This window comes from Silene latifolia, unplaced genomic scaffold, assembly GCF_048544455.1.
Source record: "Silene latifolia isolate original U9 population unplaced genomic scaffold, ASM4854445v1 scaffold_20.1, whole genome shotgun sequence".
Classification (NCBI taxonomy): Eukaryota; Viridiplantae; Streptophyta; class Magnoliopsida; order Caryophyllales; family Caryophyllaceae; genus Silene; species Silene latifolia.
In genome coordinates, this window is record NW_027413163.1 from 5,195,514 (window position 1) to 5,220,510 (window position 24,997).

Consider the following 24,997-nt stretch of genomic DNA (forward strand, 5'->3'; position numbering starts at 1 on the left):
TTAAAGAAAGATTAATGTGAGATTTGTGGAAAGATTAAAGAGTAGTCTATTCTAATCTACTCCTAATCTAATCTAAGAAGGATTTCTAATGTGGAGACTTAACTTAATCTAAAAACTCCCCCCTTTGATTATTTACAAATGGGGTATATATAGTAGAGCTTCATTAGGTTAACTAAGGCTAAATTAGTAATTATATTTTTGAGTTTTAAGCAGGGAAATGCTAGTCTTTTTGGAGAGATGAGCATCTCGGAAGAAGACGTTGCGGTCCGTCCGTCCAGGAAGGGAAGACGCTCGGATTCTCGCAGGGGTGGACGGGCATATTTCTCCGAATCCGCTCGGATTGTGGTGGAGGAATCCGAGCGTGTTCGTGGCTTGGACGCTCGGTTTCTTATCTTGGACGGGCGTCTTGCCTCCTTGGCCGCTCGGATTCTGCTTCAGAATCCTTTTTCTTCACTTTCTTCTTATTCTTGTAGGATTGGTCTTTAGCTCTCGCTTCCTCTTCAAACTTTTCCATCAAATATCGTCAATAAGCTTCCAAATATGCACGAAAGACGGGAATTTACGCCTTATTATCACCTTTCCTACAAAACATGTAAAATGCACTAGGAAAGCAAAATAGAAAGCATTTGACGGATAAAATGGTCATGGAATGTTATAATAGTATGCAAAATAGGCTCAATTAGGGGTCTAAATGTGTGCAAATAATGTGTAACAACCCGGATTATAAAACAAAGGAAAAACTTATATAAAATGAATATCAGAGTACGATACTGATAAAAGGGTCAAGGTGGCGGAAACACCTGACCAATCCGGTTCGCTACTAAATCCAAAACAACTAATACATTACTCAAAAGGTTATTAAAACTTAAAGCAAACTCCTATTTATTATTAAGCTCGCTTCGCACATTCCCCAAGCAAGCATCAACCAAACAGCATCAAACTGAACAACCTGAAAAGGGGGTCGACAATTCAGTCGGGAGTAACTAGATGCTCTCCCAGTCATGTTTACAACAATTGAATATAACCAACAATTAATAATAATTGAAATGCATAAACAGTAAACATGTGAGATCATCCATACTCATGAAAATCAAACTCAGACTTACTACTCCTAACATTCACAACACTAGATGAATGAGACTACATAAACTTAGACCATATGCAAGAACTAGACCATGGACACTTACCAACCAAAGTAGACACGATCCACAACATATAAGGCACAAAGCTAGCAACAAAGCATAGCGAATAGAGCGAATAGAGCGAACGCCGCTAGAACATTTAACTGATGAACTAGCAGATGGAACGTTTAACTGACGAACCATCGGTTGTGAAGTATTTAACTGATACTCCACGGTACTATGTATAGCGTATCACCACTGCCTATATGCCTAAGACCTGGCCAGACCTCTCGATGCATTAACTGTACACCGAACGACACTCGGGACCCAGAGACGTTTAACTGACGAATCTGGCCACTCTCGAACATAGACCAATAAACCTCCGAAGAGAAGCTCTTGATTCATTCCGATAGTATTTAACTGATACTACCGTCATCTATTCGACATAGCCAACAAATAAATATGCACAGTTTAACTGACTGCACACGATATGCATGGACCACACCACGACTCAACTCAGAAGAACAGTTTAACTGACTGTCCAACTCATGCAAATGCACAGTTTAACTGACTGTACAACTCATGCGTGAATAACATCACGACTCAACATAGTAAAAACATTTTAATCGATGTCCTACCAACATACGAACAAGAGTAACCAAGGACATATGCAGCAAAAGGACATAACACGTAGAACACAACACAACATGTGAAGCAAGCACACGCAACCAATGTTATAGTAGCTTCAACTATAACTTTAACATCTAACCATTCAATATTATAGTAATCCTAACCATAAGATGAACCCCGGATGCGAGGTTATAGTAACCTCGACTATAACTTCAACATATATAACTTGAAGTTATACTTACCTTAACCATAACCTTGACACGAAACTCAAAGTTATACTAGTTCCAACCATAACCTTGAGCCATAAATCTCAGGATACGTTAGTTCTAGCTATAACCTTAACTCGTACCTCAATGTTATAGTTGCTTCAGCCATAACTAGAGTAACTACCCAAAGTTGTACTAACTTCAGCTATAACACTTGAATCATCATCAATGTTATACTAGCTTTAGCTATAACTTTGGAGAGAACCCTTGGCTGTCTATCATGCCGCCACTAGGGTTTGATTCGTAAACCCTAATTACGCTCATGACACCCATAATAAACATGTAAACAATATACGAGACATAATTAAAGCATTAAATCAGATACAAGCATGCGAAAATATAATTAACATGATAATAAACAATCAAACACATACCAATTACACAAATCAATTATTAAATCATGTAAATTACATCAATTGGCATAAACACAATTAAGGAAAACACCTAGTTACCTTATTAAGCAAACAAAACTCTAGAGACCGTCTTCAACGATATAAACGTCTTCTCCAGGTGCAACTTCCACGCCTTTATGAATCATCACGTGCCAAAGATAACGAATCTAATAAATATACTAATATATATATAAACTATAAAAACTATAAAACTATGCGAAAACATAAAAACTTACGAAGAAGATAGATAAATCCAAGAAGTAGGATCGATCTAAGCACGAAGAACGATGAAGAACGAAGAATAAAAGAGGATGGCACGAAACCCTAGGCAGGGTGGCGCGCGGCACAAGGAGGAAGAGAGGAGGAGAGAATTAGGTTTAGGGTTTTGTGAGATTATGAGAAAAGAAAAGCAAGGGTTTGGTTTCCCCTTATATTTATAGAGAAGCTCATGGGTTTATTCTAGGTTTAGGCCCAAAACTCACCCATCAACACTAAGATTCACGTGAGACTCAAGGAGGAAACAGATCTTCACCGTTTTTCGAGCCCAACGAGCCCAAAAGACGACAAACGGATATTTTCCCGAAAATAAAATATAAAATATGGGAAAATAAAATTAAAGAATTATATTATGGAAATTAGGGGTGTTACAATCCAACCCCCTAAAAAGAAGTTTCGTCCTCGAAACTTGATAAGAGAACTACCTCACTCGAAAAGATGTGGATACTTCTCTCGCATAGACGCTTCGGTTTCCCAAGTCTCCTGCTCAAACTTCTGACTTCTCCACAGAACCCGAACCAAAGGTACAACCTTATTCCTTAACCTCTTCTTCTGACGTTCCAAAATGCGAACAGGACGTTCCTCATAAGTCGAGTTAGGCTCAACCTCGATAACATCACCGTAGAACATGAAAAGGATCATCTGCGATAACGACGCAATCTGCGATACATGGAACACATCGTGAACCTTCGACAGATTCGGAGGTAAAGCCAACCTATAGGCTACCTCGCCGACTCTCTCGAGCACCTCATACGGTCCAATGTACTTAGGACTAAGCTTTCCCTTAAGCCCAAATATCTTAACACCTTTCATCGGCGAAACCTTAAGAAAAACCTTATCGCCAACCTCAAACTCAATCGGCCTACGCCGCGAGTCTGCATACGTCTTCTGTCGATCCTGGGCTGCCTTAAGCTTCTCGCGGATCAACCTCACTTGCTCAATCGATTCCTGAACCAACTCTGGGCCAAGAACGACAGCCTCACTAGAATCGTCCCAACACAAAGGACTACGACACTTCCTTCCATAAAGTGCCTCAAACGGAGCCATCTGAATACTAGCTTGATAACTGTTGTTGTAGGAGAACTCCACAAGCGGTAAACTCTTCTCCCAACTAACATGAAACTCCAAAGCACAAGCCCGCAACATATCCTCGAGCGCCTCGAATCGTACGCTCGTCGACCATCGTTTGCGGCATGAAAAGCCGTACTCATCTTAAGCTCACTACCCAAAGCCAACTGAAGCTTCTTCCAAAACTGAGAACAAAACCTCGGATCACGGTCGGAGATGATGTCTTTAGGAACTCCATGAAGACGAATGATCTCACGCTGATAAGCATTCGCTAGTTCCTCGAGACTCCAAGTCTCCTTCATCGGAATGAAATGCGCGACCTTAGTCAAACGATCAACCACGACCCAAATCGCATTCATTCCTCTCGGCGACCTCGGCAAACCCATAACTAAGTCCATTGAAATCGAATCCCATTTCCAGGTGGGAATCTCCAAAGGTTGCAGTAGACCACCAGGTCTCTGATGTTCGAACTTGACCTTCTGAGAAACCAAGCAACGGCTCACAAACTCGGCGATCTCTTTCTTCATACCCGGCCACCAAAACTTTAGCTTCAGATCCTTATACATCTTATCACCACCAGGATGAACCGAATAGGGAGTACTATGAGCCTCTTTGAGAATCTTACATTTTAAGACCTCATAGCTAGGCACACACCAACGACCATGGAATCGTAGACCATCATCAGGTCCAACGTCGAAGTCTTTGGCACGTCCTTCGCTTATAGCGATTCGAACTCCTTCTAAGTATTCATCCTCTCTTTGCTTAACTCGGATCTCATGGAGGATCTCGGGTTCAGCAACCATCGCACTCAAATCTAAAGTACCAGGAAGAACTACCTCAAGGCTCATCTTCTGGAAATCTCGACTCAAGTCGTCGGGTAATACCAACACAGATCTCATAGCATGACACACCTTGCGACTCAAAGCATCGGCAACCACGTTTGCCTTACCCTCATGATACTGCAGCTCAACCTTGTAGTCGTTAAGCAACTCCAACCAACGTCTCTGCCTCATGTTAAGATCTTTCTGAGTGAAGATATACTTCAAGCTCTTATGATCCGTATAAAAGTTGCAAGAGACCCCATACAAGTAGTGTCGCCACAGCTTAAGTGCAAACACCACTGCTGCTAACTCAAGATCGTGAGTCGGATAGTTCGTCTCGTGAACTTTCAACTGACGGGAAGCATAAGCCACAACTTTACCCTTCTGCATCAAGACACAACCCAACCCAAACTTAGACGCATCGCAGAAAACATCGAACACAACACCCTCTTCTGGTAGAGTCAACACAGGAGCGGTAGTCAACCTTTTCTTCAACTCCTGAAAAGCAGCTTCACAAGCCTCAGTCCAAATGAACTTGGATTCCTTCTTCATTAACTGAGTCATCGGTCTCGTGATCTTAGAGAAGTCATGAACAAACCGACGATAATACCCAGCTAAACCAAGAAAACTCCGAACCTCGTTCACATTCTTTGGACTTTCCCAATCGACCACGGCTCGGATCTTCGACGGATCAACCATAACTCCATCGCCAGATATCACATGACCCAAGAAGGTAACTTCCTTTAACCAAAACTCGCACTTTGAGAACTTAGCATACCATTTCTGCTTACGCAGAGTCTCCAAGATAACACGAAGGTGATTCTCGTGTTCAGCCTCATCTCTCGAGTAAATCAGTATGTCGTCTATGAACACCACGACACACTTATCCAAATACTCGCTGAAAGCACGGTTCATCTGATCCATGAAAATGGCAGGTGCATTCGTCAACCCAAATGGCATCACCACGAACTCATAGTGGCCATACCTCGAACGAAAGGCAGTCTTAGGAATATCCTCATTCCTAACTGGAATCTGATGGTAACCTGACCTCAAATCGATCTTCGAGAACACACTAGCACCACGAAGCTGATCAAACAAATCCTCGATCCTCGGCAAAGGATACTTATTCTTGATAGTAACCTTATTCAGCTCACGGTAGTCAATGCACAACCGCATACTACCATCTTTCTTCTTGACGAACAAAACAAGAGCACCCCACGGCGAACCACTCGGTCGGATAAAACCCTTTTCGATCATCTCCTCAAGTTGCTTCTTAAGTTCTTGTAACTCAGCTGGTGCCATACGATAAGGAGCTTTCAAAATTAGACCAGTTCCAGGTAGCAACTCAATCGAGAACTCTACATCTCGCTCAGGAGGAATACCAGGTAGATCCTCGGGAAAGACATCGGGAAACTCCCTAACCACAGTGATATCCTCAAGCTTAGGTTCAACTGAAATACCATGAACACTGCACAGATAGATCTGATGACCCTTTCTACCCATGTTAACCATCTTCATAGCAGAAACCCACTTGACTGTAGGTGTAACCCTAACACCTTGGTAAGAAACTCTCGAGCCTGTAGGAGTCTTAAGCACGATCTTCTGATCACGACATAGGAACCTAGCGTCATAGCGAGATAACCAATCCATACCCAAAATCACATCAAACTCTCCGAGTTTGATTGTACGAGATCGGCAGGAAGGATCGCCCTGCGATATCGATGTGTACGTCCTTGAAAAGAACGGAGCAAGAAACAATCTCACCCGTAGGAAGGGATATAGAGGTATGAACGGATGAAGAAGAAGAGAGTCCAGCACGGACGGAAAAGGATTCGGATACGAAAGACATCGATGCACCCGTATCAAAAAGAACAAAAGTAGATAAAGAGTGAACGAGAAAGGTACCCGTAACCACATCTGGATTAGCATCTGCCTCAGCACGACTCATAACGAACACTCGTCCAGTCTTCGCAGCATCAGCCTTAGGAGCATCAACCTTGGGATTCTGGGGGCAATCAACAGACTTGTGTCCCGGCATCTTGCAAGTGAAGCAAGTGATCGGATCGCCAGAGTGCAAAGACTTACCAGGGTGGTAAGCCTTTCCACACTTGAAGCAAACCATATCCTTCTTAGCTTGACCTTGATCTCGCGGGGTATACGGACGAGCCTCATACTTTTGCTTCTTCTGGGAAGAACTGGGAGCAACATAAGGCCTCTTCATGAACTTATTCTTCGCACTCTCCTCAACTTCGGTAGCAAGGACAGAATCATAGATGCTAAGAGCACGATCATAAGCCTGTTGGAAAGAAGTTGAAGGAATGCCAGACATAGCAGTCCGGACCTTAGGAGCTAGATTCTTCTCATAGCGACGAGTCCTCGAAACCTCGTCCATAGCTACAGAAGTAACGAAACGTGACAGCTTCACGAACTTGTTGGTATACTCCTCAACGGTCATGGAACCTTGCTGTAGATGAAGGAACTCCTGTTCCTTCTGCCAACGCATCTCCTCGGGATAGAACCTCTTCTTCAGCGCTTCAGAGAAAACAGCCCAACCATATCCTGGTTGAACTTCCAGACCAGCTATAGCAAGAGCCCACCAGTTGTCGGCCTCGTCCTTTAGATAATAGGTGGCGATATCCACCTTCTGATCCTCAAGACATCCAGTAGCGAGGAACAACTTCTCGATCTCTCGAATCCAAGCCTCCAAAGCAGTAGGATCATTCGCACCATCATACGTTGGAGGACGGTGACGAGCAAAGCGATCAAACACAGTCGGTTGCGGATGGTTGTTGTTGTTGTTATTGTTGTTGTTGAGGTGGTTGGTGAAACCTTCAGCCATAGATGCCAAAGTGGCCTCTAGTCTCCTGATGCGGTCAGCATCGGTCTCACCATTCGCGTTACGCACCATCTGCAAGAACGAAATCTCGTTATAAGTGGTAGAACCTAAGTACCACTCCAAACAACTACTCATACACTTTACAAACATAAGAAAAACCAACCAATCCTATTGGTTTCTACCCCATTTACTCTCACTCATTAACTAGGACATTCATTTTAGTCATCAACTAAGCGAGAGTTGGGAGCGTGTTCACTCTGATACCAACTGTAACAACCCGGATTATAAAACAAAGGAAAAACTTATATAAAATGAATATCGTAGTACGATCATCGATAAAAGGGTCAAGGTGGCGGAAACACCTGACCAATCCGGTTCGCTACTAAATCCAAAACAACTAATACATTACTCAAAAGGTTCTTAAAACTTAAAGCAAACTCCTATTTATTATTAAGCTCGCTTCGCACATTCCCCAAGCAAGCATCAACCAAACAAAGATCAAACCGAACAACCTGAAAAGGGGTCGACAATTGATCGGGAGTAACTAGATGCTCTCCCAGTCATGTTTACAACAATTGAATATAACCAAAAATTAATAATAATTGAAATGCATAAACAGTAAACCTGTGATATCATCCATACTCATGAAAATCAAACTCAGACTTACTACTCCTGACATTCACAACACTAGATGAATGAGACTACATGAACTTAGACCATATGCAAGAACTAGACCATGGACACTTACCAACCAAAGTAGACACGATCCACAGCACATAAGGCACAAAGCTACCAACAAAGCATAGCGAATAGAGCGAACGCCGCTAGAACATTTAACTGATGAACTAGCAGATGGAACGTTTAACTGACGAACCATCGGTTGTGAAGTATTTAACTGATACTCCACGGTACTATGTATAGCGTATCACCACCGCCTATATGCCTAAGACTGGCAGACACTGTCGATGCATTAACTGTACACCGAACGACACTCGGGACCCAGAGACGTTTAACTGACGAATCTGGCCACCCTCGAACATAGACCAATAAACCTCCGAAGAGAAGCTCTTGATTCATTTCGATAGTATTTAACTGATACTACCGTCATCTATTCGACATAGCCAACAAATAAATAAGCACAGTTTAACTGACTGCACACGATATGCATGGACCACACCACGACTCAACTCAGAAGAATAGTTTAACTGACTGTCCAACTCATGCAAATGCACAGTTTAACTGACTGTACAACTCATGCGTGAATAACATCACGACTCAACATAGTAAAACAGCTTAACTGACTGTCCTACCAACATACGAACATAGTGGTTGTTTGGTATTCTTTCAATTGGGTGATTTGAATTTCCAATTCCTCACCTTGGGCAACAATGCCTCGAAGAACATTGTCCCTCTTTTGGTTCTGCTCTAGCATTTGTTTGAAGAAGTTTTGTTGATCTCCCATCATTTGGAGAATCACGTTTTGAATGGGTTCATCTTCTTGTCGTAGGTAGGTGTGAAAGTGGTTGTATTGTGGCAATTGAAGCTCATTATGAAATGGGTATTGGGTGGGTGGTTGTTGTAGATATTGGATGTGGTGATTTTGGTAGGAAAAATTGGGGCAGTAGTTAGGATTTTCATTGTATGAATAATAAGGTAGGCTTGTGTTGACTTGCTCCTCAAACTCCCCATACCCATAGTCATACTCAAAAGATCCACCACAAACTCCATATGACAAGTCTTGAGCCATCATAGCTAAGACAAGGAAACAACTACAAGCATGGAAACTACACAAAAACGGTAAGAACAATCCTTGAGGAACAAGTTCCTCAAGGTGAAAGCAAAATCAAAATAGACAAACAAGTAAGAACTTAATCACATAGAACCATCCCCGGCAACGGCGCCATTTTGATCGGTGATGTCGTCGGGTCACATCCAATCAAACACATTTATAATACTCAACAAACAACTAGTTAGTGGTAAGTCGAGGTCGATCCATGGGACGGTGTGCTTTGGGTTCTAAGTCTATCTATCTCAATTTATGCTAGTGTCCCGATTGATTTGGGTTTGTAGTTGTGTCTAGGCTAATGCAAGCAATAAGGTAAAGCAAGCAATAAAAGGAAGGATGTAAACAATTGATTAAAAGCACTAGGATGTCATGGGGTCATAGGGGATTCATGGTGTTGATCATACAAACATGTTTACAAAGTTGGCTGCAATTAATATTGTAAAGGAACCGAGTTGGTTTATGTCTTACGGTTCATAGGAAGAGTTGGGTCCCGGAGCCAAATCGATTAGATTGTACAACACCTACAAGTCGACTTAATTTCCTCCTATTCAACTTCTATGCATGGTCTAACAAGACTCGAGTTGGTTTATATCTTACAAGTCTTGTTGAGTAGATAAGAGATGGGTAAAAATGCAAGGATTCATAGGCGTAGCATTTCATCAAACATAACATGTGCATAAAGTTGACATCACAACAAGCAAGCAAACTAAATATGAAAACATATTAAATTAAGCATGATTAATCCCATGTTGATTTCCCCTAATTACCCACTAATCCTAGTTAAGAGACTACTCACTTATTATCATTGTAAACATGTCATTAATGGTGTCAATCATCACAACAAGTGTAAACATGATAATAGAATGAACAATAAAGAGTAAGAGTAAAGGAATTATACCAAACTTGAGATTCCAACAATAATAAAGCAAAGAATAATAGAAGAAACTTGATTGATTGATGAAGGGTTGTCAATCCTCCAATAATAACCCAATAATCTTCAATTACCCAAAAGTAACAAACTTGAACAATAATTAAAGAAAGATTAATGTGAGATTTGTGGAAAGATTAAAGAGTAGTCTATTCTAATCTACTCCTAATCTAATCTAAGAAGGATTTCTAATGTGGAGACTTAACTTAATCTAAAAACTCCCCCCTTTGATTATTTACAAATGGGGTATATATAGTAGAGCTTCATTAGGTTAACTAAGGCTAAATTAGTAATTATATTTTTGAGTTTTAAGCAGGGAAATGCTAGTCTTTTTGGAGAGATGAGCATCTCGGCAGAAGACGTTGCGGTCCGTCCGTCCAGGTTGGGAAGACGCTCGGATTCTCGCAGGGGTGGACGGGCATATTTCTCCGAATCCGCTCGGATTGTGGTGGAGGAATCCGAGCGTGTTCGTGGCTTGGACGCTCGGATTCTTATCTTGGACGGGCGTCTTGCCTCTTTGGCCGCTCGGATTCTGCTTCAGAATCCTTTTTCTTCACTTTCTTCTTATTCTTGTAGGATTGGTCTTTAGCTCTCGCTTCCTCTTCAAACTAGTCCATCAAATATCGTCAATAAGCTTCCAAATATGCACGAAAGACGGGAATTTACGCCTTATTATCACCTTTCCTACAAAACATGTAAAATGCACTAGGAAAGCAAAATAGAAAGCATTTGACGGATAAAATGGTCATGGAATGTTATAATAGTATGCAAAATAGGCTCAATTAGGGGTCTAAATGTGTGCAAATAATGTGTAACAACCCGGATTATAAAACAAAGGAAAAACCTATATAAAATGAATATCAGAGTACGATACTGATAAAAGGGTCAAGGTGGCGGAAACACCTGACCAATCCGGTTCGCTACTAAATCCAAAACAACTAATACATTACTCAAAAGGTTCTTAAAACTTAAAGCAAACTCCTATTTATTATTAAGCTCGCTTCGCACATTCCCCAAGCAAGCATCAACCAAACAAAGATCAAACCGAACAACTGAAAAGGGGGTCGACAATTCAGTCGGGAGTAACTAGATGCTCTCCCAGTCATGTTGACAACAATTGAATATAACCAACAATTAATAATAATTGAAATGCATAAACAGTAAACATGTGAGATCATCCATACTCATGAAAATCAAACTCAGACTTACTACTCCTAACATTCACAACACTAGATGAATGAGACTACATGAACTTAGACCATATGCAAGAACTAGACCATGGACACTTACCAACCAAAGTAGACACGATCCACAACACATAAGGCACAAAGCTAGCAACAAAGCATAGCGAATAGAGCGAACGCCGCTAGAACATTTAACTGATGAACTAGCAGATGGAACGTTTAACTGACGAACCATCGGTTGTGAAGTATTTAACTGATACTCCACGGTACTATGTATAGCGTATCACCACTGCCTATATGCCTAAGACCTGGCCAGACCTCTCGATGCATTAACTGTACACCGAACGACACTCGGGACCCAGAGACGTTTAACTGACGAATCTGGCCACCCTCGAACATAGACCAATAAACCTCCGAAGAGAAGCTCTTGATTCATTCCGATAGTATTTAACTGATACTACCGTCATCTATTCGACATAGCCAACAAATAAATATGCACAGTTTAACTGACTGCACACGATATGCATGGACCACACCACGACTCAACTCAGAAGAGCAGTTTAACTGACTGTCCAACTCATGCAAATGCACAGTTTAACTGACTGTACAACTCATGCGTGAATAACATCACGACTCAACATAGTAAAACAGCTTAACTGACTGTCCTACCAACATACGAACAAGAGTAACCAAGGACATATGCAACAAAAGGACATAACACGTAGAACACAACACAACATGTGAAGCAAGCACACGCAACCAATGTTATAGTAGCTTCAACTATAACTTTAACATCTAACCATTCAATATTATAGTAATCCTAACCATAACATGAACCCCGGATGCGAGGTTATAGTAACCTCGACTATAACTTCAACATATATAACTTGAAGTTATACTTACCTTAACCATAACCTTGACACGAAACTCAAAGTTATACTAGTTCCAACCATAACCTTGAGCCATAAATCTCAGGATACGTTAGTTCTAGCTATAACCTTAACTCGTACCTCAATGTTATAGTTGCTTCAGCCATAACTAGAGTAACTACCCAAAGTTGTACTAACTTCAGCTATAACACTTGAATCATCATCAATGTTATACTAGCTTTAGCTATAACTTTAGAGAGAACCCTTGGCTGTCTATCATGCCGCCACTAGGGTTTGATTCGTAAACCCTAATTACGCTCATGATACTCATAATAAACATGTAAACAATATACGAGACATAATTAAAGCATTAAATCAGATACAAGCATGCGAAAATATAATTAACATGATAATAAACAATCAAACACATACCAATTACACAAATCAATTATTAAATCATGTAAATTACATCAATTGGCATAAACACAATTAAGGAAAACACCTAGTTACCTTATTAAGCAAATAAAACCCTAGAGATCGTCTTCAACGATATAAACGTCTTCTCCAGGTGCAACTTCCACGCCTTTATGAATCATCACGTGCCAAAGATAACGAATCTAATAAATATACTAATATATATAAAAACTATAAAAACTATAAAACTATGCGAAAAAATAAAAACTTACGAAGAAGATAGATAAATCCAAGAAGTAGGATCGATCTAAGCACGAAGAACGATGAAGAACGAAGAAGAAAAGAGGATGGCACGAAACCCTAGGCAGGGTGGCGCGCGGCACAAGGAGGAAGAGAGGAGGAGAGAATTAGGTTTAGGGTTTTGTGAGATTATGAGAAAAGAAAAGCAAGGGTTTGGTTTCCCCTTATATTTATAGAGAAGCTCATGGGTTTATTCTAGGTTTAGGCCCAAAACTCACCCATCAACACTAAGATTCACGTGAGACTCAAGGAGGAATCGGATCTTCACCGTTTTTCGAGCCCAACGAGCCCAAAAGACGACAAACGGATATTTTCCCGAAAATAAAATATTAAATATGGGAAAATAAAATTAAAGAATTATATTATGGAAATTAGGGGTGTTACATAATGTTCACATCAGTAGGTGTACCAAAGTTGGAGAAATCAATGTTCCTGATGATTGAAGAGAATGGCGTGCTAGGCTGAATTTTTAGTTTTGAGCCCGAGGCTTTGTCTCCTAGCCTTTGTTTTGGACTGGATTCTGACTCCTTTAGTTTGATAACTCCAGCCTCGGCCTGAGCCATCTTTTGTTTCAGTTGTTCCATTTCCAACAACTGTTGTTGAGCGGCTCCCAGTTGTTGTTCAATGCTATCTCCAGCCATTTTTTGGAATTGTTTTTGTGTTGTTTGGTTTTAGGTTTTGATTTTTTTTGAGCTAGATTCCCCGCGGTGGGCGCCAATTGTTTTAGCAGGAATTTGTACAAGATAAACGTCCTGCCAGGAAAAATTTGATGGGGTGATCTAACTCAACTTTAATTGCCTGACTAATATTACTGAATAAGTAAACGAATAGAAAACAATAACACAAAGATTTATACGTAGAAAAACCCTGGGAATAAGGGAAAAACCCACGGGCACCAAGCCAGGAGGGATTATTACTATGATTTTAGGTAACCTGACAGGGAATGTGTATGTCAGGCATTTGAATAAAGTATGGCAGCTTAATAATAATGCTAAGTAATATTCTGATTACAAGTATGAGAGTAAAAGTATGAATGAGTGAGTAAGTCGATAAGTGTCTTCTCTTTTCTTCTCTTTTGTTATTTATAGTAGTTTTGCAAAGGTCTTCTAAGGTTTTTTAGGGTTTCCTGGTAAATAGGCCTCGTGCTCTATTTACCCGGAAGTAGTTTGGTTGACTGGAGAGTTGGCTGCCTTTATTTCCGCTGGATTGACCCATCAAAGTTGCTGTGTGTATTATTGAATAATTCTCCCGTGCAAATAGGAACCACTTTTGTGAACTTTAGATGTTGGCTGACACCTTCAGGTTGTGCTTATCATATGGCTTGGTGAGATGTCCCTTCAGGCCTGGCTTTATAGATGGCTGACCTATTTTTCTCTCCTGGCTAGCGCCTGCTCAGGTGTTCAGGTGCTTTGTATAGAATGTCTTTCGTTCAGGCTTTAGGTTGGGACACTGCCTGATTCTTGTCCGATCAGGCAGGGTAATTCTGGGCCCAACAAGAGTTATACAAAACAAATTATTCAACAACTATCAACATAACCAATATTAGCAAATAATATCACAAACATAAAGCCAAGTAAAAAAAGAGATTAGAAAGGCTTTTGTTTTGATTTAGGCATTATGCATGGTTATGGAAAAAGGCTTGGCACGATATAGGCTAGGCACAGTTTTCAGCAAGAGATCAATCATCCACTTCTTCATCAACCAACCCGTGAACCATCTCCATAAGCTCTTCATTTTGACCCTTAACCTCCTTGAGTTCGTTACACAAACCCGTCACTTCCAAACGAAGACCCGCAATCTCAATCATTTGAGCATGTTGGAGATCCAACAAGGCTTTTACATCCTTGGTGAGACGTGTCAAAGAAGACGATTTCATAGAGGAGGAGGCAATATCCGTAGCCTTCATACCCGACCAAATACGAGCAAGTTTATCAGCATCAATTTTCAAGTACATTTGTGATAAAACTCCTGAGGTCATAGTGTCACACATGTGATCAACACCGAAACTTGTCGAGTCAACAAAGTCCATTTTCTCAAGAATGACCGATAACCATATCCCATAAGCTAACACGGTGGAACTATCAACCTTACGCTTTTCTACTATCTTAGCAAGATGATCAATGTGAAAGAACATCAAAGTGGGTAGGTTAATTTGAAGGTATTTAGCAAGATAAAAGATCAACCACATGTCAAGCACACCATACACACCACGGCTCTCATTGCAAGGTATAAAGTTCTAAAAATGAAATTGAAAAAGAACCGATGGTTTATTTTGATTTCTCTTGGCTTAAGTGTGATGGGGGATCAAACATGCATGAAACACCATAAAAATTCCATGACCCGAATCAACTTTTAACTATTTTTAGTCAATTTATAACTAAAATACGGCATTTTGACTCGGTTTTCTACTAAAAATCATTAAAAATAGCAAAATAACTTCATAAATCACCAAACTTTACCACAAATCTTTTGAGATCAGTAGGTATGCATGTCCCAAAAAATTCGTGCTAAAACCTCTCTTAACACAATTTTTGAGTTTTTATAAATTATCTCATAATTTATTAATATGCTTAAAATCAACATGCAAATTACAAGCCTAAGCTCTTATACCACTTGAAAGATCATAGATCCTAATTAGACACTCTAATTAAATGTCAAATTATTTCATAACTTGAGTTTATGTGATCTATGTAACATGCATGCAATATAAAAGCATATTAATATAAAAGAAGAGGAAAACAATTTTCCTTACATTGAGAAATGGTAGTATTTGGGCACAACCAAGATCAACCATCTTGGTTGTTCTTGAGCTTAAAATAAATGGCAAGATCCTCCATCTTCAAGTGTCCAAAATAGAATACCTCCTTTCTTAAGCACCCAATAACTTACCCAACAACCTTACTAATATTAACTAGATATTAATAAGATTACCCTTGATAATATGTAAATATTAATAACAATCTTAGTAATAATTTTGTTTACTAACATCTTAGTAAATTATGGTTTTAGAGAGAAAGACCAACAAGCTTTTCACATGCAAATACACAAAATGAAGTAGTGTGTAAAAATGAGCAATTGTTGGTCGATAAAGAGGAGGAAAACCGGGTGGGAGTTGGTGGAGTGAGGGAGTGTACTTGCTTTATTTTTGTCCAATCTTATATCACATGCAAATGATCATAAGATGACTTATGGAAGAAACAACAAGCAAAGTGAAATGATTATGTCTATAATCATCCACTACACTCTATTTACACGGTCCAATGTCTCATTTACGGGTCCATTTTGATTCTTATATTTGTCGCACAAATACGTGTAAATTTTATTTAAACATCATATCATGTTTAAATGCTTCCAATTAAATTCGTCTAAATCACTCCGTAAATATATGTGTACCGCTACACATATAGTTTACGTACCAATACTAATCACATTAGTCAATTAGTACTAATTTAATAATTAACTGCTTAATCATTAATTCCCGTCTCAAATAATTTATTATTTAATTATCGCATAATTAAATAATAATTTCCTCACCACGAGTTCACAACTCGATATCTCTCTAAATCAATCTAATCGACTAATCTTTTAGTCATTTTATCAAGGGACTAATTTAAATTGTATCTCATACAATTAATTAGCTTTCGTGTTGGGACTCGTTCCTTTAGGTGTGACCGAAAGGGATCAGCTGAACACCGCCGTCTCACGACAGTAACGTCAAACCCTAGTTGGCCAACCGTTACCGATATACGTTGATCAGCTGACTAGTATTGCCAATGAATAACCCATGCATATTCCTTAATGAGATTTAATAATATTATCTCGCACTATTGTGGAGGACAAATACTCCAAAAATCACTACTCACACTCTCTTTTGATTTTGATTTTGATTTTGATTTGGATTTCGATTTCCCATCACTCTTCTCAACCGATTTCTCAACACTCTTTTCTTTTTCCTCACCTTTTTCAATTGATTTTTCAACACTCTTTTCTTTTTCTTTTTCCATGCTTTTCTCATTTTCCTCTCCTTCTTCTTCATTTTTCTTTCCCTAAAGGCCGTTTTTCTCTCCTTCAATCCCGACATCCTCACCAACATCCTCCTTTTATTTTTCATTTTCCTTATCAACACCAACATCAACTTCCTCAACTTCTTGAATAATTGGAGTACCATCATTATCAACTTCACCAACAACCAGTGAGGTACCTTATTCACCCTCGGTTTCGGTTGCATGCGGCATATTCAAATCGAATTTTTGATTGAACACCCGACTTGAGAATCTCCTAGCTTCGGACGCTGTTTTAGGACGATTTGTAACTGAATTCCTTCTTATCATTGGGGCGTTTGGTACAAAGATTCTAGGTTTCTTTGGTGGTTTTTGATTTTTGACAAATTTGGAACCAAGACGTTCGGATTGTGGTTCGACCGATGAAACTTTCGGTTTGTAAGAGTCTCGGATTTTCTTCAAATTTTTAGGTTTATTTGATTTTGGAGGCATTACTTTTATAGTGAAGGTAAAAGTAACGGTTGGGAGGGGTAGACTTTTGACGGTTTTGGAGAATATTTGGGAAAGATGGAGTTTTTTGAAAATTTGGAAAGTGAAGAGAGGACTCATCATTTAAAAGTTGAAAAATTACATGTAGTAAATGAGGTGGAGGTGAATAGTATTTTCATTTATTGGATTGGTTGAGGTGGAGGTAAGTGTAGCCGGTTTTGGTAGGTTTGGGCGGCTCTTTACATGGGTAATGGGGAAAGTAGGATATGATGGATTGATGGTAATTGAGTGGTTCCATGTGAACAATATATTTACCCATTTGATTTACATGCAAATTAATCATTTAATTCATTGAGTAATATTAACACATAATCACTTATAAAAAATGTAAGCATCTACTCTAGTCAATCATCGAGGGCAAGTCGTCATAAAATTTTACGCAGAATCCAACAAACCAATTTCCAACCGAAGTTTTACGAATTGTTCTCTTTCAAGCGATTTTGTAAAAATGTCGGCTATTTGATTTTCCGTTCTACAAAATTTAAGACGACTTTGACCTTTTTCCACATGATCACGTAAAAAATGATGTCTTATGTCAATATGCTTAGTCCATGAGTGTTGTATTGGGTTCTTTGAAATGTTAACGACACTAGCATTATCACATAAGATAGGAGTTGAATCAAAGATAATACCATAGTCCCTTAGTTGTTGTCGAATCCAAAGAACTTGTGCGCAACACAATGCGGCACTTACGTACTCGCTTTCGGCGGTGGAAAGAGCAATGTTGTTTTGTTTCTTAGACGCCCATGAGATCAAACATGGACCTAAGAAAGTAGCCATCCCGAATGTACTTTTTCGATCAACAACGCTTCCGGCATAATCCGTATCCGAGTATCCTAAAAGCTTAAAAGGACAATGTGAGGGATACCAAAGATACAAAGTAGACGTTCCAACCAAGTACCTAAGAATACGTTTTACGACAATGAAATGCGGTTCTCTAGGACTAGCTTGGAAACGAGCACATAGACATACACTATATAAAATATACGGACGACTAGCGGTTAAATAAAGTAATGAACCGATCATACCTCGATACATCATTTCATCAACTTTTTTACCATTCTCATCTTTGTCAAGCTTGGTGGACGAAACCATAGGTGTAGAGAAAGGTTTAGAATTAGTCATACCGAACTTATATAGCATCTCCTTTATGTACTTTTGTTGATGAATCATCACACCATCTTGAGTTTGCTTAATTTGCAGCCCAAGGAAGAACTCTAGTTCTCCCATCATACTCATCTCAAACTCAGATTTTATTAGTTCCGAAAAGTACAAATAAAGGAGTTCATTCGTTGCACCAAATATTATGTCATCGACATAAATCTGTACAATCAACAGTTCACCACACTGTGACTTTATGAACAATGTCTTATCAACCGATCCACGCCCAAAACCATTTTTCAAAAAATTTTTTGACAAGAGATCATACCAAGCTCTTGGAGCCTGCTTTAAACCATAAAGCGCCTTGTCCAATTTAAAAACATGGTTTGGAAATTCATTGTTCATAAAACCCGGTGATTGCTCCACAAAGACTTCCTCTTCTAAATAACCATTTAGAAAAGCCATTTTGACATTCATTTGAAAAAGTTTGATGCTTTTGTGAGCTGCAAAAGCTATTAGCATACGTATGGCTTCAAGCCTAGCTACTGGTGCGAAGATTTCATTATAATCAATGCCTTCTTGTTGTTTAAATCCTTGCACCACTAGTCTAGCTTTGTTCCTTACGATATTGCCCGAATCATCTTGCTTATTACGAAAGACCCATTTGGTACCAATCACGGTACAAACAGTAGGTCTAGGGACAAGATGTCATACCTCATTTATTTTGAATTGATTAAGTTCCTCTTGCATCTCCATCACCCAACTCGGATCTTCAAGTGCCATGGTGATGTTTTCCGGTTCAATTTGTGAGAGGAACGCATGAAATGCAAAGAAATATTCCCAAATTCAAGTCAATGGTCAAGTTAGAAAGGGGGTGAGATTTTTGGTGTGTCCACTTCTTTGGTACGATTAAGGATGGTGAGGCTTCTTGGGGTTATGACTCAACAGTTAGCTCAACTGTTGGTTCTGGTTCATTTTATGTTTGAGGGTTTATTTATGTTTGTTGGTTTTGTTCTAGTGTACCCTCATTCCCCCTGGATGTCGTAGCCTCATTTTGTGGTTCAAGTGGTTCTGTTCCTCCTGTCTCTTGGCCAGTTCCTTCAATCAACAGTGCTCCAACTGTTGATTCTGCTCCTCTTGTTCGTTTTCTTCGTGTACATCATCCATGTCATGTCGGATCATTCCAAGCTCATAGTCCTCATCATCTTCATCATCCTCTTCCTGTGTATTAGAATGAAAAAGACTAGACTCATCAAAAATGACATGAACACTTTCTTCCATTTTCATGGTTCGTTTATTATACACTTTATAAGTCTTGCTACGATCCGAATAACCGGCAAATACGGCCTCATCACTATGAGCATCGAATTTACCCAAATTATCCTTTCCATTGTTGTGAACAAAACATTTGCTTCCAAAGCATTTCAAATAGAATAAATTAGGCTTTCTCCCTTTAAGCAACTCGTAGGGTGTTTTGTTAAGCATTTTTCGGATCATAACACGGTTATAAATGTGACATGATGTGTTGACGGCTTCGGCCCAAAAATTCTTTGGCAACTTATTACTAATGAGCATAGTCCTAGCCATGTTTTCAAGTGTACGGTTCATACGCTCTACAACCCCGTTTTGTTGAGGTGTAGCACGCGCGGAAAAGTTATGGCTAATACCGTGCTCATCACAATAAGTAATAAATGAGGAATTTTCAAATTCGGTTCCATGGTCGGATCTCAAAGATATGAGCTTTTTATCAAACTTGTTTTGGACCTTTTTCAACCAAATTAAAAATTCATCAAATACTTCATCTTTAGAACTCAAGTAGAGAAGCCAAATAAATCGTGAAAAATCGTCAACAATCACACATAAGAAATGACTACCTCTTTTACTTCTAACACACATTGGACCACATAAATCAATGTGAAGTAACTCAAGGGGTTTAGATGTACTAACAAACTTTTTGGATTTAAAGGAGCTTCTTACTTGTTTTCCCTTAGCACAATCATCACACAAGCTATTAAAGTCGAATTTAATGTTAGGAATGCCGTCGACTAAGTCAAGTCGCTTAAGGGTGTTCAATGTTCTAGCATTTACGTGACCTAATCTCTTATGCCAAAGCCATGGGTCGTTCTTTTTCAAAGCACTCATACAAGAGGTGGTATGACTAGACAATGCAAAAATATTAGTCAAGTAAACATCTTTAACACGTTTTCTTTCTAAAACAAATTCCCTTGTATTACCATCTAGGACACGACATTCATTAGCACAAAATTCAACGATATTACCATTATCACACATTTGAGATATGTTAAGGAGATTATGTGTAACACCCCCATACTCCAAGTGCCTTACCAGGACCACTTAAGGGATGAGAATGCTACCATCTCGGTTACCCGAGGCAATGATAATCAAATAGACAATAACGAAACGTACTTTAAAAATAATAAAGTTTAAAGCGATACAACCAAAACCGAAACTGATAAAAGAAAATACAAAGGTTCTCAAATATTAAACCAACTAGCTAAATAACAACATTCGACACAGCGGAAGGGTTCTGAAACAGTTCGTTATGACTCAACCCAGCTATCCCATGCACATCAATCATACCTGCTCAATAACTGCTCACCACCCCCGAATGGATCACCACAATTTTTAAAACATTTAAACGGAGTCAGTACAGATTACATAAAACAAACAGCTTCAAAGAAACAGTATTACAAACAACTCAATCAACACAACACAATCTCCACAACTCCATCTCCTCTCCACACATATGACTACACACCGAAGTGTGTAGCCCTGCTAGAGTACCCATCGCAACAAGTACTCCTCGCCGCCAGTGGGGGACCGCAGCTGTTCCCACCTAAGCCCCGCTCATCTCCTTCGAGCGATAAACCCATGTTCATTAATGTGCACATCCCTTATGTGGCGGGTTCCACAAAAGGCGAATCAAGGGCGTGAAGCCACTCCCACAAGTAACTCAAATCAGCCAGGGACGCACCCCGAAGATCACAGACAGTTACACAACCAATCAACAATATACTAACATCAATCACCAAAACCAAACCAATATTATAATTCATCAACAATCACAACAACAATCACCAATACATTATGTAGCCAATACTGAGTAGGGAAACCCTACCTGGAAAGCAATCACCAAGATCGTCACAATCAGCTAATCACAATCGTTCTTCAACGAAATCATCACCTATAAACACACAATCATTCAATCACAATCTAACATCAACCATACTCCCCAAAACCCCCAAATTACCAAATCAGGGTTTCAACTAAAATCAATGAAATGATATAAAAATCATACTAGGAGCTTACCCACAATGCGACGGTCTCACAGGCATAAAGAACTCAACGATCCGACGACTCTAGCCCTTAGGTTTTGCCAACAACGCGACAAGAGAGAACTAAGTAACTTCTTTTTCTTTTGAAAGGATTAGAAAGGTGAAAAAGTGATTAAAGAAAATTGATAAGTGCATATTTTATATACTTTCATCCCCTATATTAGCTCCATTTTATTTGTTATTTAGCACTTATCATAGTGTCATAAGCTAATATTTGTTGTTCTAGTGTATTTGCTTGTCTTAACATGTTTTTGTAGGAATCTAAGCATTTAGAGGCTTTTTCCTATCATTTTGTACACTAAGTCCACTAAGCTAAACAAGACCTAATATTGGACTAAGCATGGAAGTGTTTGAATGGGTGTTTGCATGAAGATTTGTTTGATTGAAGTGAGAATTGCAAATGTTGCCAACAATCAAAGTCAAAGTCAAAGCCCAATGTTCAAGTCCAAGTCAAGGTGGAAATCATAAGATTCCAACAAGCTTAGGATGCTCATAGAAGGATTTATGAAGCATTAACCGGGTGCATTAAGGATCATTTATCGAAAACATTGGATTCCTCAAGCAATTAAGTGAGGAATTAAGAGAAAATACCCGGAAACACACGACCCTGATCGGGGCCACCCAACCCCGATCGGGGCCGCATGCATCTTGATTGTTTACGTTTTTTCTTCCTCTCCTATAAATAGGAGAGGTGTTCCAAGGTTTTAGGCATCCAATTTTACGTCTCATTTTCACTTTACAATAGCCTTAAGCTTTATATTTCTCTCATTAGTCTTCTCATTTTAGTTTACAAGTTGTTAAGCTTTCCTTAGTTTAATCTTTCAACATTTTGTTCTACAAGTTATTGTTCAAGCATTTCTTATTCAAGTTACTTTGGTTATTTGTTCTTCCATACAAGTTCATCTCTTTAAGGTATTCTTATTTATAGTTTACATTTCTATTTAGCTTATACTTAGTTTATAATTAAGCACTCCATTTAGATTACTTTAGTTTTATTTCTCTTGCATGTTAAATCATTTAGTTTATATAAAACATATAATCATGTTTATCATTCCTCTTGATATAGTTTACAATTTACACCTTAATATGAGTAGCTAAATCACTTAGTCTAAGGGCTAAGGGAGCCATGCAAAATCAAACATATAACATGATAAAATAGATCAATAATAATATTGTTCATATTACTTCTATCACATGCTTGTGCCATAACGTTTAATCTTTGTTTAAGGCCTTATTCAATTGATTAAGTTTGTTCATTCGTTCTATAAGTCGAGAGGCACGGAATTGAATTAGACTAAGCATGTATAGTAGGACGACCTAGTCATGGACGAGAGTTTCTCTAGGACCCGGTCTATGGTTGACACTAATATCGTAAGGTGGGTGTCTCTAAGCCTAAGCAATTGACAATATTATTAGTACCAAGTTTATCATGATCATATGTTTACCTTTGCATGTGTGACCCGAAACCCTTAGACTCTCTTTTATCATATAATTTACATTACAATTTTTATTAATCATCAAACAAACAAACTAAACCAAAAACGAAATCGACCTTGATAAAAATCTACCCATAGCAATTCACAACGTAATTCTCGTTTCCTTGTGGTTCGACCCCTATTACTACATTTACTTGTGTTTAGGGAATTTATCTTTTCATAGGTACGCGATAAGCCTATCAAATTTTGGCGTCGTTGCCGTGGAAACGGTTTTATTACATTTTGAATTGTTGATTTTTATCTTGTTTTCCTTTGTCTTGGGGAACACTTGTTCCTTGAGACCGTTACTTATCATTTTCCTAGAAATTGTTGTCTTATGCCCAGGTCCTCTCATAGTGGAGAATTGCTTACACCGGATTCCGACCCCGAGAAAACATTTAGGAGAAGACGACGTTTCTGGAAGGAAGTGAAAGAAGCCACTTCTCCCATACAAGTTGAAAGTGCTAGAAAGTCTTACTTAGACGATCTAGAGGTTCTCGTAGAGGAGGAGACTTCTTGTTCATCAACTCCACCACCACCACCATCTACTACCAAAAAGATGGTGAAACTTTCCGATCACTCAAAGCCCAGCGCGGCCATGCTTCCGGCCGGTATCACCACTACTCAAATCACCGCGCCGGAATTCGAGATCAAGCCGACTTTCATTAGCCTTGTGGAGAGGAAGCAATTTGGGGGAAGTCCTTTGGAGGATCCCAATTTGCATGTGCAAAATTTTTGTGACTATTGCTCCATGATCCGTCAAACGGGCGTTACTCAAGCCCAAATAAGGGAGCTACTTTTCCCTTTCTCTTTGAAGGACAAAGCTAAGCTTTGGATCAATAGCCTTGACCGCACCACCTTGGGAATCACCGATTGGGAGACATTGGCTCTTGCATTTTATCAAAAGTTTTTTCCACCGGAGAAAACTCAAACTTTGAGGAGCCAAATTACCGGATTCCGTCAACAAGCTCTTGAGAGCTTATATGAGGCTTGGGAGAGGTACAAAGAGCTTCAAAGACAATGCCCACATCATGGGCTAGATGATTGGTTTCTAGCAATAACATTCTACAATGGATGTTGTGCCGAGTCCCGAAGGATTCTTGATTCCGCCAACAATGGGCGGTTTGATCAAATTGACATCGACCTTGCTCATGCCACGATTGAATCTATGGTGGTCCATGATGCCCAATATGTCAATTCCCGAGTTGTGCCATCCAAAGGTAAAGATGAATCCTCCAACAACTCTGTTTTGCTAGCTCAAATTGCTTTGCTTCAACAACAATTGGCGGAAAGAGATGCTAAAGATTCCCTTCAACAACTCAATGTCATGTCTTCAACAAGCTAAATAATTGTTTGTGATGGTTGCGGAGGTGTGGGTCATTATGCCGCTCATTGCCGAGCTCCTATGGAAGAGGTAAATGCTTTTCAAGCTCTAAGATAAAGTTCATATCCACCGGGTACATTTTCCAACACTTATAACCCGAACACAAAATTCCATCCGAACTTGTCTTACACTAGCAACAATGTGCTTAACCCTCAACCCCCACCACAACAAAATGCCTATGTTCCTCAACAACAAAAGTATATCCCTCCACCGGGGTATCAAAATCAACAAAGGCTGTAA

General features: G+C 39.4%; 1 non-coding gene across 1 annotated transcript; it reads right to left on the bottom strand.

Annotated features, from left to right (window-relative positions):
* Positions 1–24,304: 24,304 nt before the first annotated feature.
* LOC141638593 (small nucleolar RNA R71) lies at positions 24,305–24,411 on the bottom strand. Its single transcript, XR_012542140.1, has one exon. It is a non-coding gene; the product is annotated as a small nucleolar RNA R71 (small nucleolar RNA).
* Positions 24,412–24,997: the final 586 nt, after the last annotated feature.